This window comes from Heterodontus francisci, chromosome 6 (assembly GCF_036365525.1).
Source record: "Heterodontus francisci isolate sHetFra1 chromosome 6, sHetFra1.hap1, whole genome shotgun sequence".
Taxonomy (NCBI): Eukaryota; Metazoa; Chordata; class Chondrichthyes; order Heterodontiformes; family Heterodontidae; genus Heterodontus; species Heterodontus francisci.
The window spans coordinates 11,775,130-11,789,914 of NC_090376.1; the positions used below are offsets into that span (position 1 = coordinate 11,775,130).

General features: G+C 45.4%; 1 protein-coding gene across 7 annotated transcripts in view; it reads right to left on the minus strand.

Moving 5' to 3' along the window:
* Positions 1-14,785, minus strand: part of pak1 (p21 protein (Cdc42/Rac)-activated kinase 1) — a 205,058-nt gene that overhangs the window by 93,264 nt on the left and 97,009 nt on the right. The window contains exon 1 of one of the 7 annotated variants that reach the window (XM_068033122.1): positions 8,611-8,684. The exons of the other annotated variants lie outside the window; for them this stretch is intronic. The gene's annotated coding sequence lies outside the window, so the exon portion shown is untranslated. Of the gene's footprint in view, positions 1-8,610; positions 8,685-14,785 lie in introns of those variants that run through there. 7 annotated transcript variants of the gene reach the window in all.

Sequence of the window (14,785 nt, forward strand, 5' to 3'; positions counted from 1 at the left end):
ATTTGCAAGGCTACAGGGAGAAAGCAGGGGAGTGGCACAAGGTAAATTGCTCTTTTGGAGTGCCAGCACAGACACGACAGGCCGAATGGCCGCCTTCTGTGCTGCAACAATTCTGTGAAACTCTTTGGAAGAGCTGTCCAATTTAGTCCTACACAGCGGCTTTCTCCCCCCCATAACACTGCAAATTCATCTTCGAGTACACGTCTTGTCTTTTGAAAATTCCTATAGAATCTGATTCCACCACTCTCAGGTAATGCGTTGCAGAGCCTAACACTATAAAAAAAATGTCTCCTTATTTCCACTCTAGTTCTTTTGCCAATTCTATTATATCTACGACCTCTGGTTACTGACCCATTTGCCAGAGGACACAGTTCCTCCCTACTTGCTCGATCAAAACCCCTCATAATTTTGAATACATCCATTAGCTTTCCTCTTACCTTTCTCTGTTCTAAGGAGAACAATCCCAGCTTTTTCAATCACTCCATATAACTGAAGCCCCTCATCCTTGGTATTCTCCTGGTAAACCTTCTTTCTCTGTATACTCTCCAATGCCTTGACATCCTTCCTGAAGTGTGGTGCCCAGAATCTTACATATACTCCAGCTGAGGCCAAATAAGTGATTTGTAAAGGTTCAGCATGACCTTTGTTTTTGTATTCAATGTCCCCATTTACAAAGCCAAACATCCCATCCATTTTCCAAACTGCCTCATCAACTTTCCCTACCACCTTTAAAGATTTGTTAATATGTACCAACAACTCCCTCGACTCTTGCACTCCACTCAAAATTGTACTGTTTAAATTATACTGCTTCGCCATATTGTTCTTCCCAAAGTGCATTAATTCACACTTATCCACATTAAATTTCATCTGCTATGTGTTTGCCCATTTTCTTTTTTAACCCATGTGCCTGTTTTTTCATGTGGACAGAGCGGCTCATTATTCTGCCACAAGGAAACTTGTGATAAGAATAATAAGAAGAAATTTTATAGTTACATATATCTACAGCAATGTAGGCCCACTAAAAGCTGAAACTGGAGATATTGTCATTGATAATGGGGAAATGGCAGACATGTTGAACAATTACTTTGCCTCAGTATTTACAGTTGAAAAGGAGGATAACTTGCCGTAAGTCCCGAAAAAATTAATAGCCGATAGGGGACAGGGACTTAGTACAACTAACGCAAGTAAATAGTCAGTAACAAGGAAATTAATGGAACTAAAGAGTGAGAAATCTCCAGGACCTGACGGTTTCCATCCGAGGCTGTTAAAGGAAGTAGGCGAGCACATTGTAGATGCCCTAACTATAGTCTTTCAGAGTTCCCTAGATTCAAGAGTGGTCCCTCTGGATTGGAAAGTTGCACATGTCACTCCACTTTTTAAGAAGGATGAAAGGGGAACCAAGGAAATTACAGACCAGTTAGCCTGACATCTGTGGTGGGCAAGTTGCTCGAGTCTATAATCAAGGATAGGGTGACTGAACACCTAGAAAAATTTCAGTTAATCAGGGACAGCCAGCATGGATTCATGACGGGAAGGTCATGCCTGACAAATCTCTTTGAATTTTTTGAAGAGGTGACGAAGGTAGTGGACAGGGAAGTGTCTATGGATGTTATTTATATGGACTTCCAGAAAGCATTTGATAAAGTCCCACATAAGAGACTGTTAACTAAGATAGAAGCCCATGGAGTTGAGGGCAAATTATTGACATGGTTAGAAAGTTGGTTGAGTGGTAGGCGACAGAGAGTGGGGATAATGGGTAAGTACTCCGATTGGCAGGATGTAACTAGTGGTGTCCCGCAGGAATCTGTGTTGGGCCTCAATTATTCACATTATTCATTAACGACTTGGATGATGGCATAGTAAGTCATATATCCAAATTTGCTGATGATACAAAGTTAGGCGGCATTGTAGACAGCCTAGATGATAGCATAAAATTGCAAAGAGATATTGACAGACTAGGTGAGTGGGCAAAACTGTGGCAGATGGATTTCAATGCGGGCAAGTGTGAGGTTATCCATTTTGGACCAAAAAAGGATAGAGCAGGGTACTTTCTAAATGGGAAGAGGCTAAGTACAGTGGATGTCCAAAGAGACTTGGGGGTCCAGGTGCATAGATCTTTAAAATGCCACGAGTAAGTGCAGAAAATAATCAAAAAGACTAATGGAATGCTCGCCTTTATATCTAGAGGATTGGAGTATAAAGACACAGAGGTTATGCTGCAGCTGTACAAAACCCTGGTTAGACCCCACTTGGAGTACTGTGAGCACTGCTGGGCACCAGACCTTAAGAAGGACCGCATGGGTCCTAGTTATGCCTGTCTTTTTGTGGGATATGTCGAGCATTCTTTGTTCCAGTCCTACTCAGGCCCCCTCCCCCAACTCTTTTTCCGGTACATTGATGACTGTATCGGTGCCGTTTCCTGCTCCCGCCCCGAACTAGAAAACTTTATCAACTTTGCTTCCAATTTCCACCCTTCTCTCACCTTTACATGGTCCATCTCTGACACTTCCCTTCCCTTCCTCGACTTCTCTGTCTCCATCTCTGGGGATAGGTTGTCTACCAATATCCATTATAAGCCCACTGACTCCCACAGCTACCTCGACTACACTTCTTCACACCCTACCTCCTGTAAGGACTCCATTCCATTCTCCCAGTTTCTCCGTCTCCGACGCATCTGCTCTGATGATGCTACCTTCCATGACGGTGCTTCTGATATGACCTCCTTTTTCCTCAACCGAGGATTTCCCCCCACTGTGGTTGACAGGGCCCTCAACCGTGTCCGACCCATTCCCCGCACCTCTACCCTCACCCCTTCCCCTCCCTCCCAGAACCGTGACAGGGTTCCCCTTGTCCTCACTTTTCATCCCACCAGCCTCCATATCCAAAGGATCATCCTCCGCCATTTTCGCCACCTCCAGCGTGATGCCACTACCAGTCGCATCTTCCCCTCCCTTCCCCTGTCAGCATTCCGAAGGGATCGTTCCCTCCGCGACACCCTGGTCCACTCCTCCATTACCCCCACCACCTCGTCCCCGTCCCAGGGCACCTTCCCTTGCAATCGCAGGAGGTGTAATACCTGCCCCTTTACCTCCTCTCTCCTCACTATCCCAGGCCCCAAACACTCCTTTCAGGTGAAGCAGCGATTTACTTGTACTTCTTTCAATGTAGTATACTGTATTCGCTGCTCACAGTGTGGTCTCCTCTACATTGGGGAGACCAAGCGCAGACTGGGTGACCGCTTTGCGGAACATCTCCGCTCAGTCCGCAAGCAGGACCCTGAGCTTCCGGTTGCTTGCCATTTCGACACTCCCCCCTGCTCTCATGCTCACATCTCTGTCCTGGGATTGCTGCAGTGTTCCAGTGAACATCAACGCAAGCTCGAGGAACAGCATCTCATCTACCGATTAGGCACACTACAGCCTGCCGGTCTGAACATTGAGTTCAATAATTTCAGAGCATGACAGCCCCCCACTTTACTTTCATTTTTAGTTATTTTTTCTTCCTTTTTTTTTGGCATTCCTTTTTACATTTTTTACAATCTTTTTTTGTATTTATTTCAGTTCATCTTAGTTTGTTCAGTTTGCTCACCCACTGTTTTTTTCAGGTTGTTTTTCTTCAGGTTTGCACTTGCTGATGTTCAATATTCAGTATATTCACACCTAATCTGTACTAATGCTTTGTCTTTCAACACACCATTAACATATTGTTTGCCTTTGCTCCGTGACCTTTTGGTCAGCTATGTGGCCTGGTCCAATCTGCACCTTCTCCTTTGTTATCTCTTGCCCAACCCCCACCTCACTTGTTTATAATCTGTGACTTTTCTAATATTTGTCAGTTCCGAAGAAGGGTCACTGACCCGAAACGTTAACTCTGCTTCTCTTTCCACAGATGCTGCCAGACCTGCTGAGTGAATCCAGCATTTCTTGTTTTTGTTTCAGATTTCCAGCATCCGCAGTATTTTGCTTTTATTTTAGTGTTTAATTCACTGCCACTTCTCTTCCAGGAATGCCTACCTTGAAGAAGTTCTGCTCTTCTCTCCGACGGGATTTTCGTTTGTCTCTTTTACCTTGTTCACCTTCATTGCTTTCTATTTCCCTCCTGGTGTTTGATAAGGTATCTACCAAAACCCGTTTTCACAGCCACATCTCCTTCCTCAGTGACTGTCTCCGGCTCCGACTGATTCCACGTGGATTCCAACTGCAGTTTCACCCATCATGCTTTGAAACCACCCAGGATCACAGGTATCTCCGAGAAATACAACGTTCCTCGGACTGCTACTCTCGCCGCATCCTGAGATCCACACTCAGTGCTATGCGCCGCCATATGCACACACTGGACCTCTCTCTCCAGCAGCACCGTCTCACCTTATCTCAAATTTGTTCTACTCCGCAGTTTCATCTCATCTTACGTCTCATCCGACGCATTAACAAAAAACTTTTTTTCTTCCTTTCAGGTGTTAAGGAACGCAAGCTCCAGCAGCTGATGGGGACTAATGCCCCTCCAGATCCTCCTTCCGCTTCACTTCCCTCTGACCCCACCCCTTCTGATCTGACCCCTTGCCGTGTATTCACTATACCCTCTGACCTCCCCCTCTCTGATGCTGAGCGTTCTGTACTCAGCAAAGGTCTCAGTTTTATCCCCTTACGCCCCCACCTCAATGAATTTCGCGCTCGGCATGACGTTGAGCTCTTCTTCCGTCGCCTCCGCCTCCGGGCTCACTTCTTCGACCAGGAGTCCTCCCCCCGACCAGCAGACCCATTCACCCGCCTCCAGCATTCTCCCTCGACCTGGACCCCTCACCCTGGCCTCTTACCCGCTCTTGATCTCTTCATTGAAAACTGTCGGCGAGACATTGGTCGTCTCAATTTCTCTGCCCCCCTCACTCACTCTAACCTGTCCCCCTCTGAACTTGAGGCACTCCGTTCTCTCAGGTCTAACCCCGACATGGTCATCAAACCTGCAGACAAGGGTGGTGCTGTTGTTGTATGGCGTACCGACCTCTACCTTGCAGAAGCTCAACGCCAACTCACAGACACCTCTTCCTACCTCCCTCTGGACCATGACCCCACCACCGAACATCAAGCCACCGTCCAAAGGACTGTCACTGACCTCATCTCCTCTGGAGATCTTCCCTCTACAGCTTCCAACCTCATAGTCCCGCAACCCCGGACAGCCCGCTTCTACCTCCTTCCCAAAATCCACAAACAGGACTGTCCCGGCAGACCCATTGTGTCAGCCTGCTCCTGCCCAACTGAACTTATTTCTTCCTATCTAGACTCTCTCTTTTCTCCGCTGGTCCAGTCTCTTCCCACCTACATCCGTGACTCTTCTGACGCCCTACGTCATTTTGACAATTTCCAGTTTCCTGGTCCCAACCGCCTCCTCTTCACTATGGACGTCCAATCGCTCTACACCTCCATCCCCCACCAGGATGGTTTGAGGGCTCTCCGCTTCTTCCTGGAACAGAGGCCCAACCAGTCCCCATCCACCAACACCCTCCTCCGCCTGGCTGAACTTGTTCTCACATTGAACAACTTCTCCTTCAACTCCATGCATTTCCTTCAAGTAAAAGGTGTCGCTATGGGTACCCGCATGGGTCCTAGTTATGCCTGTCTTTTTGTGGGATATGTCGAGCATTCTTTGTTCCAGTCCTACTCAGGCCCCCTCCCCCAACTCTTTTTCCGGTACATTGATGACTGTATCGGTGCCGTTTCCTGCTCCCGCCCCGAACTAGAAAACTTTATCAACTTTGCTTCCAATTTCCACCCTTCTCTCACCTTTACATGGTCCATCTCTGACACTTCCCTTCCCTTCCTCGACTTCTCTGTCTCCATCTCTGGGGATAGGTTGTCTACCAATATCCATTATAAGCCCACTGACTCCCACAGCTACCTCGACTACACTTCTTCACACCCTACCTCCTGTAAGGACTCCATTCCATTCTCCCAGTTTCTCCGTCTCCGACGCATCTGCTCTGATGATGCTACCTTCCATGACGGTGCTTCTGATATGACCTCCTTTTTCCTCAACCGAGGATTTCCCCCCACTGTGGTTGACAGGGCCCTCAACCGTGTCCGACCCATTCCCCGCACCTCTACCCTCACCCCTTCCCCTCCCTCCCAGAACCGTGACAGGGTTCCCCTTGTCCTCACTTTTCATCCCACCAGCCTCCATATCCAAAGGATCATCCTCCGCCATTTTCGCCACCTCCAGCGTGATGCCACTACCAGTCGCATCTTCCCCTCCCTTCCCGTCAGCATTCCGAAGGGATCGTTCCCTCCGCGACACCCTGGTCCACTCCTCCATTACCCCCACCACCTCGTCCCCGTCCCAGGGCACCTTCCCTTGCAATCGCAGGAGGTGTAATACCTGCCCCTTTACCTCCTCTCTCCTCACTATCCCAGGCCCCAAACACTCCTTTCAGGTGAAGCAGCGATTTACTTGTACTTCTTTCAATGTAGTATACTGTATTCGCTGCTCACAGTGTGGTCTCCTCTACATTGGGGAGACCAAGCGCAGACTGGGTGACCGCTTTGCGGAACATCTCCGCTCAGTCCGCAAGCAGGACCCTGAGCTTCCGGTTGCTTGCCATTTCGACACTCCCCCCTGCTCTCATGCTCACATCTCTGTCCTGGGATTGCTGCAGTGTTCCAGTGAACATCAACGCAAGCTCGAGGAACAGCATCTCATCTACCGATTAGGCACACTACAGCCTGCCGGTCTGAACATTGAGTTCAATAATTTCAGAGCATGACAGCCCCCCACTTTACTTTCATTTTTAGTTATTTTTTCTTCCTTTTTTTTTTGGCATTCCTTTTTACATTTTTTACAATCTTTTTTTGTATTTATTTCAGTTCATCTTAGTTTGTTCAGTTTGCTCACCCACTGTTTTTTTCAGGTTGTTTTTCTTCAGGTTTGCACTTGCTGATGTTCAATATTCAGTATATTCACACCTAATCTGTACTAATGCTTTGTCTTTCAACACACCATTAACATATTGTTTGCCTTTGCTCCGTGACCTTTTGGTCAGCTATGTGGCCTGGTCCAATCTGCACCTTCTCCTTTGTTATCTCTTGCCCAACCCCCACCTCACTTGTTTATAATCTGTGACTTTTCTAATATTTGTCAGTTCCGAAGAAGGGTCACTGACCCGAAACGTTAACTCTGCTTCTCTTTCCACAGATGCTGCCAGACCTGCTGAGTGAATCCAGCATTTCTTGTTTTTGTTTAAGAAGGATATATTGGCCTTGGAGGGAGTGCAACGTAGGTTTACAAGAATGATAGCTGGACTACAGGGGTTAAGTTACGAGGCGAGATTACACAAATTAGCCCTGCTTTCGCTAGAATTTAGAAGGTTAAGGGATGATCTGATTGAAGTCTACAAGATATTAGCAGGAAAAGACAGGCTAGATAAAGTATTTCCACTGGTTGGAGATTCTAAAACTAGGGGGCATAGTCTAAAAATTAGGACCAGACCGTTCAAGAGAGATGTTAGGAAGCACTTCTTCACGCCAAGGGTGGTAGAGGTTTGGAACTCGCTCCCACAAACAGCAGTTGAAGCTAGAACAGTTGTTAATTTTAAATCTGAGATAGATAGATTTTTGTTAAGCAAAGATATTAAGGGATATGGGCCAAAGGCAGGTATATGGAGGTAGGCCGCGGATCAGCCATGATCTCATTGAATGGCGGGACAGGCTCGAGGGGCTGAATGGCCTACTCCTGTTCCTAACTTCCTATCTTCTTCTCTGGTCTAATGCTTTGTCTTTCAACACAAGCATGAACATGCTCTTTGCCTTTGTCCCATGACAGCTTTGTTATTTAATCTCTCCTACCCTCTGCCCTATCACACACCTGCTATCTTCTCTTCCCCACCAAACCCACACCCCCCTTCACTTGCTTAAAACCCAATTCTTTTCTAACCTTTGCCAGTTCTGATGAAAGACCAGAAACGTTAACTCAGCTTCTCTCTCCACAGCTGCTATCTGACCAGCTGAGCATTTCCAGTACTTTGTTTTTATTTCAGATTTCCAACATCTGCAGTATTTTGCTTTTATATTGTGTTGGGGGGATATTTTTCAGGGCAGTTCATCAAAGTTTATCTAAAAACACAAACCTCAAAAGAATAATCTGCATGGGCTTACAGGCAACAGGGCACGGAGTGCCTCACTAACCTAACTGTAACTGAGTACATAAATAATTTGTAGTTAAGGGCACTTCAGTGGATACATTATGTGGATTTTCAGATGGTATCTGATAAAGTTGTACATGCAAGACTTGTAAAGGTTAAGGCTCTTAAAATTAATAAGAAATTGGCTCCATGAACTGAAAATCAGCTTGTCAATAGAAAGAAGGTAAGATATGAAAATATTTCTAGTGGGAGAAGTGATTAATAAGAGTTCTACAGCAGTAAATTCTTCAAGGCCTGCTATTCAACTCTCCATAAATACATTGAAATACAATAAAAACCTGCCAATGATGCCAGGCTTTGTGGTCAAAAATAGTTAAATGTGAGGACATCGGACTAGGAGATCTAAAATAGAATCACAGAATAATAGAATGGTTACAGCAGAGAAGGAGGCCATTCGGCCTATCTTTTCTGTGCCAACTCACCAACAGCAACTTAGCTAGTTCCACTCCCTCGTCTTTTCCCCGTAGCCCTGTAAATCTTTTCTCTTCAGATTATCAATTCCCTTTTGAAAGCCACAATTTCATCTGCCACCACCACATCACAAAACACGCATACACAATGAAGGGCTTCGACTAGAAAAAGTGCCAAAAGAAGCATTTTTCTGTGAACGTTGATCATTTGTCAAGACCGAGTATCCAATGAATTCGATTTGTTTTTTCTACAGAGTTAAACATTGTACTGTAATCCTACAAGGGCATTTGACTATGGAACTAAACAGGTTATTCCAATCCTGTGTAAATCATTGGTAAGGCCCACACTTGGAATATTGTGTTGATGTTTAGGTACCTTCATTCAAAAGGGCATTGATATACTGGGGGCAGATTTTGCAGAAGAGCAAAAATGATGATTGTGACTTTGGACTCAATTTCTTGAGATTCACAGCATATTCCCTCAGGACAGAGGTATAAAGCCTCAAGCAAGGAATTCCACTCCCCAAAGAATGAATGTGAGGAAGAAACTCTCAGCTAAAGCTATACTGTTTAATTGTTCTTTGTAAAATAACTGAACATCTGATCAGGAACCAAACTGAGACTTTCAAGTATGGACATACGTGATGCCATACATTTGGGGTTATCCAAAGGTCCAGAGGATAATTTGAATATCTCCTCCCCCTCATGAACCAAGAGACAAGAGAAAGATAGTTTATAGCATGTCATCCACAAAGGAATCCTAGGGACAGGATCTTATGCAACAGACACACTGTTTGTACAGCTGTTGCCAACTACCACCAATGTAGAAGAGGCTGAGCTCAATTCCTAGCAGCTGACTGCACCTTGTGAACTTGCCTGAAATTAAAACACCAATTCTGCTTTCCAAAGACGGCGCATCTTGGACTGTAACTCGGGAAAAACGTTTTTCTTCATCTTGTTTCAAGGCGGAACCGACGTAACTCGTACAAGAAACGTCTAAGCTTTCTACTGTCAAAAGCAAATTCTAGTCCTAAATGTCATTAATAAATTCAGTTTATAAATTAATGTAGTAGTCAATCTCACAATAATTTCTTGGCTAATATTTCAAAACTTTTGGAATCAGTTTAGTACAGTTATATTTCTTCATAGATTACCATCTGTGGCTTTCTGGGGTGAGGGGAAAGAGTCAAGAATCGTGCAACTTATTTTAAGCAATACTACTATGTGCGTTGCAAATACAACCTCCCACAACATGCTCTTTTTCCTCTCAAAACTTTGCAATGTTGAAATAAGGACCCATCGCAAACTCCAACTCATTCTTGCCCAGGATTGTGTATCTGTAGTTAGAACTCAGTCCTTGCTGCCATCTGCGATGCTCAAGCTTTTAAAACTCAAGCTTATCAATCACCAATATTTCTTCACTTATCTGACTCTCATTCCCACTGTTCTCAATCTCAGTGGTATGTTGCTAAAGGCCTTGGAGTCATACCAAGCACAAAGGAAGATGGTTGTGGTTGTTGGAGGTCAATCAACGCAGTCCAGGACATCACTACAGGAGTTCCTCAGCGTAGTATCCTAGGCCCAACCATCTTCAGCTGCTTCATCAATGACATTCCCTCCATTTTAAGGTCAGAAGTGGGAATGTTCGCTGATGATTGCACAATGTTCAACACCATTCGCGACTCATCAGATACTAAAGCAGTCCACGTCCATATGCTGCAAGACCTGGACAACATTCAGTCTTGGGCTGTTAAGTGGCAAATTACATTTGTGCCACATAAGTGCCAGGCAATGACCATCTCCAACCAGTAAATCCAACCATCTCCCCTTGACATTCAATGGCATTACCATCACTGAATCCCCCACTATTAACATCCTGCGGGGCAGGGTGGGGGGGGGTTTACCACTGACCAGAAACTGAACTGGACCAGCTATATACATACTGTGGTGACAAGAGCAGGTCAGAGGCTGGGAATTCTGCAGCGGGTAACTCACCTCCTGACTCCCCAAAGCCTATCCACGATCTACAAGGCACAAGTCAGTATTGTGATGGAATACTCTCTACTTACCTGGACGAGAGCTCCAACAACATTCAAGAAGCTTGACACCATCCAGGACAAAGCAGCCCGCTTGATTGGCCCACCACCCACCACATTAAACAAACATTCACTTTTTCCACCACCACAGTGGCAGCAGTGTGCAACATCTACAAAATGCGCGGCAGCAACTCGCCACGCCTCCTTCAACTGCACCTTCCAAACCCGATACCTCTACTACCTAGAAGGACAAGGGCGGCAGATGCATGGGAGCACCACCACCTGCAAGTTCGCCCTCCAAGCCACAGACCATCCTAACTTGGAACTATATCACCGTCCTTCACTGTCTCTGGGTCAAAATCCTGAAGCTCCCTCCTTAACAGCACTGTGGGTGTACCTACACTATAAGGACTGCAGTGGTTCAGGGAGGTGACTCACCCCCACCTTCTCGAGTGCAATTAGGGATGAACAATAAATGCTGGCCTTGCCAGCAATGCCCACATCCCATGCACAAATAAAAATAAATCATTGCGTCAATTGAACTGGCAGAACAAGGCATATACCACAGTTATACCCACTTCAAAATGTCCCATTGCAACATGGTCCCTATAAAATTTAAATTTAATTGGGACAGAAGATACTTCAGCAGCTGGGGAGTTGTTGACATATATCATCAGTAAAGAAAGAGGATGGTTCCAGTGAGTTGATGCTGCTCATTAGGTTTATTTAGCTTATTGCCACTAATACTTTACAGGGGAAAATAAAGATCACCAATTAGCTTTAAATGTTATGCCAATATGCTCCTTCTGTAATGTACTTAATTCATCAGCTCAAATTAATCGAACCAGCAATTCACCACCTAGTGTTATTTAATTCAAATCCTTTCTTCACACACAATTGAAGATTGGAAGGACAAAATCAATAATCCAACCATATTAACATTTCTCAAATCCACTATTAGGCATTACAAAAATCCATGCGACCCCGTTGGGCTTGCCTACCATATGTTACTTGAAGTCATAAAGTATAGATTTATAATGTAATTTTCAATTAAATAGAAGAGGCACTGCTGCAGCCACTTGGGGCCAGATTTTCAAAGAGCCGTGGGGTCAGGAACCAGAGTGGACGCGAATTAAAAATTGCAGTCCCAGAGGTCATCTATGGATCACGAATCCTCTGAGAAAGTCACGATTTTCAACGTGAGAGTGGACGCGAGGTAATGAGGAAGGCACTCGTCTCCAACTAAGGACCCATTAAGCTCTTTAGGAGCTCGTTAAGGGGCTGGGGTGTTCAGAAAAGCAATTTTCAATTCTGATTTCAGCGCTCCCAACCAGTCTGGTGCACATTACGGCACAGCTGTCAGGGTCGCAGTGTGGCCAAATAAAGTTTATTAGAAAGCGTGATGGAAATAAATTAGAGGGGCCAACTAGTGCTGGATCGAGCACTCAACCTTCACTTGTCCTCCATGGCCACTTTCGATCCTGGTCATCATCGTGGCCCTTTCATGAGCTGCCTGCACTTCACAGCAAGGCAGCTGCAGCCCCCAACATGGCTGCCATCCCCAGGCAGGCAGCTCCCACCTCCTGGAGGCGCTCAGTGTCTCTAATTGGGCGCTGAGTTTGCCCCTTGCCCAATTAGAGCATTTTCATTCCAAGATCGTGCCGCTAGAGCAACACTGATGAAGCGTGGGGTCAGGACCCTGAAATGCTCTGGGCGTTGGGTTCCCAACTCTGGAATGAAAATCCAGCCCTTAAGATCTGCATTAGCAGCCTGTAGTCATGTCCGCAAAGACTACTATTTTAGCTCCATCACACTTCTGCCTTCCCAAAGTAGTGAAAAAGGTCCCTGATAAAATTGCTTTTCCACTATTAAATTCAGGTAGTCAAAGTGAGATACTGAAACAGAAGGTAGAACACATTGACAATAGATCTGGAAATGCACCTTTAATAAACAACACCAATCCGATTTCGTGGTTAGTGGTGAAGTGATGGCCTCGTTGGCATCGAATAAAGCTTTCTGCAAAGATCGAGTGATATCAGAGGCATGGATTTCCCCTTTCCCGATGTTGGCTTGAATCTGGTGCCAAATGAAGGGGAGCTCCCCAGGTGCCCAGCAACATTAAGCACAGTATCCCCAGCGCCGAGGGATTTTTCTTGTAAATTTAAGAGAGCCTCCAGGTGACAGCTGGAAAGGAACATTTGCTCTCGAAGAGGCTCCTTCTATTGTTCCCATTGAGCCCCTAGTCACCATTCCAGTTTTCTCGTTGAAAAAAAGAAATACTAGCATTTATATAGTGTCTTTCAGGATCTCAGAATGTCCCAAGGCACTTTACAGTCAATTAAGTGCAGTCACTACTGTAATCGAGGAAAGCCAATTTGCACACAGCAACCTCCCAAAAACAGGAGAGATAATTACTATAGAATTCAATTTTTTATTAATTGATTTTAGTTGAGAGATAAGTATTGACAAGGACACCAGGGAGAATCCCCCTCACTTCTTTGAACAGTGCAGTGGGATCACTTACATCCACCTTTCAGCGTTCTAAAATTGAACCGGAATGTGCCACTCTGGTACAATATATAAATTTTGTCAATCCAAGGGGAACTACCCAATAACCATGGGCACTGGGCTTAGGCACAGATAGTAAGAGTTTTGGATGACCTCAAATTTAGAGGTAGAATGTAGAAGCCTGGCTAGTACTGCATCGAAATTGTCAAATCTGGAGGTAACAAAGGCAAGGATTAGTGTTTCAGCAGCAGATGAGTTGAGGTAGGGATGGAGTCGGGAGACGTTACCGAGGTGGAAATAGGCAGTCTTATTGATGCCGCGCATGTGTGGTGTAGTGTCCTAGGCCAAACCATCTTTAGCTGCTTCATTAATGACTTTCCTTCAATCACAAGGTCAGAAGTGAGGATGTTCGCTGATGACTGCACAATGTTCAGCACCATTCGCGACTCCTCAGATACTGAAGCAGTCTGTGTAGAAATGCAGCAAGACCTGGACAATATCCAGGCTTGGGATGATAGGTGGCAAGTAACATTCGTGCCACTCAAGTGCCAGGCAATGACCATCTCCAACAAGAGAGAATCTAACCATCTCCCCTTGACATTCAACAGTATTACCATCACTGAATCCCCCACTATCAACATCCTGGGGGTTACCATTGACCAGAAACTGAACTGGAGTAGCCATATAAATACGGTGGCTACAAGAGCAGGTCAGAGGCTAGGAATCCTGATGCGAGTAACTCACCTCCTGACTCCCCAAAGCCTGTCCACCATCTACAAGGCACAAGCCAGGAGTGTGATGGAATACTCTCCACTTGCCTGGATGGGTGCAGCTCCAGCAACACTCAAGAAGCTCGACACCATCCAGGACAAAGCAGCCTGCTTGATTGGCACCCCATCTACAAACATTCACTCCCTCCACCACCGACGCACAGTGGCAGCAGTGTGTACCATCTACAAGATGCACTGCAGCAATGCACCAAGGCACCTTACACAACACCTTCCAAACCCGCGACCTCTACCAACTAGAAGGACAAGGGCAGCAAATGCATGGGAACACCGCCACCACCTGCAAGTTCCCCTCCAAGTCGCACACCATCCTGACTTGGAAATATATCACTGTTCCTTCACTGTCGCTGGGTCAAAATCCTGGAACTCCCTTCCTAACAGTACTGTGGGTATACCTACCCCAAATGGACTGTAGCGGTTCAAGAAGGCAGGTTACCACCACCTTCTCAAGGGCAATTAGGGATGGGCAATAAATGCTGGCCTGGCCAGCGAAACCCACATCCCGTGAATGAATAAAAATAAATAAATAAGTCCAAGTCTGTGGTTCAGGTCTGCCAGTTGAGTATCTCCAAAGTTTGGTATAATGCAAAAACTAAATGCATGATCATTTTCAACTGCTCATTATTGCTACTTTCACACTATCAAAAATAAATATGAGGCTGATATGAACAGTTTGCCAGTACTCACTATATAAGATGACCAATGAATAATGGCTGGTTGAGTGAGATACCAGTATAACTGTACCCCAGAATGAAACAGCACCTTCAGAAGAGAAAAGGAAAAAAACTGAATTGTATAAATAGGTTTTTTAATCCTCCTTTTTTCAAAAAAAAAAGATGCACTGTATTGTGTTTT